This window comes from Etheostoma spectabile, unplaced genomic scaffold, assembly GCF_008692095.1.
Source record: "Etheostoma spectabile isolate EspeVRDwgs_2016 unplaced genomic scaffold, UIUC_Espe_1.0 scaffold00569355, whole genome shotgun sequence".
Taxonomy (NCBI): Eukaryota; Metazoa; Chordata; class Actinopteri; order Perciformes; family Percidae; genus Etheostoma; species Etheostoma spectabile.
In genome coordinates this window covers 10572-13834 of record NW_022605082.1, presented here as the reverse complement: position 1 = coordinate 13834, position 3263 = coordinate 10572, and the positions used below count along the sequence as shown (strand labels likewise).

At 41.0% G+C, this 3263-nt stretch overlaps 2 non-coding genes across 2 annotated transcripts; one reads left to right on the top strand and one right to left on the bottom strand.

The window, feature by feature from the left end:
- Window positions 1–2016: 2016 nt before the first annotated feature.
- Window positions 2017–2099, bottom strand: trnas-uga (transfer RNA serine (anticodon UGA)). The gene has a single exon. It is a non-coding gene; the product is annotated as a tRNA-Ser (tRNA).
- Window positions 2100–2473: 374 nt separating this feature from the next.
- On the top strand, window positions 2474–2545 carry trnaq-cug (transfer RNA glutamine (anticodon CUG)). The gene has a single exon. It is a non-coding gene; the product is annotated as a tRNA-Gln (tRNA).
- The last annotated feature ends 718 nt before the right edge of the window (window positions 2546–3263 follow it).

Genomic DNA, 3263 nt, shown 5'->3' with positions numbered 1-3263 from the left:
CTATTCTCTTTTTCTTTTCTCTCACTTTTTTTCTCTGTGTGGCGTGCACGCCCGCTCGCGGCGTGTCTCCGTGCTATTCTCCGACTTGGACTAACGATCACTCCTGATTTACGACCTTTAGTACAAAACTAAAGTAACGAGCCAATTTTGTAAAAAGTAGGGAGTAGAAAATACCGATATTCATGTTCAAATGTAAGGAGTAAAAGTAAAAAGTCGCCAAAAAAATAAAGAGTAAAGTAAAAATATCTGAAAAACCAAGTTGAGTACGGTTATGAAGTGTTTGTACTTTGTTACTTCCCATCTCTGATGACCTTAAAGATTAATATGTATATGGTTTGCAGAACTGTACCTTCTGATAGACATAAGGTCACTTGTGTTATCTTTGGGCTGCTCTATGGTCTTCTGCAGAAGGATAAATCCCAGAGTTGGCTCACTCCAGGTTGTTTAGGCAACAAACGTCCCTGGGTGGACTTGAACCACCATCCTCTCAGTTAACAGCCGACTGCGCTGACCTATTGCGCCACAGAGACTGCGCCTGTCTGATGATTTATGAGCGGGATCTCGATCTTTAAGCCACAAGCATTTGCTTTATGGCTTTTTGAGGTTGAGCTGCACATGTATGCTTATCAGGCTATTTTCCTGTTACTCAGAAATTGGGGAAGCTGACTCATGCAGAAGTGTAGAAGCTGGACGTGCATTGTATTGTTCTTACGTGTCAACTGGATTCTGACTTTGAATTCAAATATTTGGCATCCAAGAAAATTCCGTAACTGATGATGTATCAGTCATTTTGCTGGTGGTTTCTTGGTCACAGCAACAAGCTTGATCATTGACATACAGTTGCACGCCACGTATCACAAAACTGTTGGGTAGGGCCTTATGTATTTGCTTGTATTACATCAAGTGACCTGCATACCAATGACCGTCAGAGATGGCAAAAGTACTCAATGCGCGTACTCAAGTAGAAGTACAGATAATTGTGTTAACAAATACTCTGGTAAAAGTAGAAGAACTGATTTAACTTCTTTACTCAAGTAAAAGTAACAAAGTACAGGCTTAGCAATTAACTTAAAAAGAGTAAGAAGACTCGCCCCAACGTTGCTATTAAAAACCTCCTTCACCATTCTAAATGTCTAAGGGACAGTTGGTAGGTTTCATGTGTTGTACAACCTCACTAAGTAACGTCAGAGAAACGGGCTTAAATTCCTCAAACACAGCTGAGTGTGTAGGAGAAGCAGATAAAAAGACCTTAAAATTAGCACTGGCAATTTCCCTGATAGATGCTACTTTGTCAATAAAATAACCGAGAAATTTCTCACATGTACTAATTGACACATCTGTCAGAGCAGAGGTGCATGGATTTTTGACGTTATATGAGTTAATCGTATTTAACAACAATCTAGGTTTGTGGCCATTGCTAGCTATGACAGAAGAGAGATGCTGCATCTTCACCACCTTCACAGCATTCTGGTATGTGGATAGACTGTCCCTTAATACACCCAGTGACACATGTAGATTGTCTTTCCATCTTCGTTCAGATTATAGATAGATTATAGATAGATTGTCTTTGATGCAGCGTCTAGAAGCTGAGGAGACAGGCTTAATTGCGGGTGGTGGAACATGTCTATGTCTGTGGATCCTCAGCTTGATAGATTGTTATGCTCCCTTATTTGTGCGATATAACCAAGATCTAATTTTTATCAAACTGGGTTGGGAGAGTAACCTTTCTGGTTACTTTTTGACAAATAAAGCAAGTTACGTCACTCAAAGAAAGATACTGGCTGGGAATCAAAGCCATATCAACTGCTTGGAAGGTAGCTATGCTCACCACTATACCACCATCGCTGGACAATATAACGTTCACTGCAAATCTTGCAACACATCACATATTGAGACTCAAACATAATTGCTCAGAGATGCATCAGTGGCTTCCAGTACCTATGAGGGATTACAATATTGTCCATGAAGGTACATCTGCCATAGAGGGATGTGTGACCACCATTAAATTATGGATTTTGTTGTCAGCAGGATTTGGACCTGCGCAGGGGAGAGCCCAATGGATTTCAAGTCCATCGCCTTAACCACTCGGCCACAACAACCTGAAGAGCAGTATGATACTGATTTGCACTAATATTTGCACTGACTCACAAAAAAAAAACACGAGTAAAATTAAAAAGCACTGCATAAACCTTGCTACCGTGTGTTTATTTAAATATGGGTACACTTTACATGTAGGTGTATACTTTACTGCAAATTAAACTGAGATGTCAGGGTTTCAATCTCCACCTCTGAAAAGTGCTGCTTCTTAGCCGGATTACGTCTGGCCATGTCGTAAATAGTAGGGGCGAGGACTGAAAACCGAGAATATGTTGGGCGTGATATTTTAATTGTTGTGATTGCTGTGTGCCTTTAACATCACACATGTGGCTATTATGAAAGAAACTGCCTAGCAAACCCTTGCAACTCTTTTAAAGGTTCCATGGTGTAATGGTTAGCACTCTGGACTCTGAATCCAGCGATCTGAGTTCAAATCTCGGTGGAACCTGTTTTTAAGCCACAGCACTGGTGAAAAAGATCAACCTTTCAACTTTCCACATGTAGTTTAAAGTAAGCTTACATGTTTAATGTCCTTGGCCATTTAGACTGTAAACAGTATGTTAGTGGGGGCATGTTGAGGAGTCACCTGGTCGTTTATGTAACTTGAAGAAGCTCCAAATTTGACAGTACTGGAAGTGATAGGGTTTGAGTTACATGGGGGATACACACTTTGCATTCAGTCTCGTTATCACCATAAAAATTAGGGATCACTGAAATTTGAACTTGTGTTGCTGCAGTCAGAGTATACAGTGCTCATCCTGAATGGGTCAGTATAGTGCATCAGAATTGCTTGTTGAATGATCTATTAGCTTTGGAACCCCCTTTCCCCACAGCTTTCAATTGTCAGATATGGGTGGGGGAGTGGACACTGTCCCAACCCTTTCTGTGTAAAAAACAACTAAAGAAGTCTCTTGGATGAGAGACAAAACTTCTGCGGAAGACATTTTAACAAGTCCTGTTGCCCTTGGCCTAGTTTGCACTTTTGGGGTAATATAAGGTGACCAGATTTCTCAGACAAAATCCGGGCACATTTTCAGCTCAGAAGCGTTTACCTCCAAAACAAGTAATGTTTTATTTTTGTAAAACTTAAAACGGGGACACTAGACCTAGAGCTGTTCTCATTAGGGGCTGAGCCCCCCCCCCCCAAGGTGTGATCCTAGACCCAC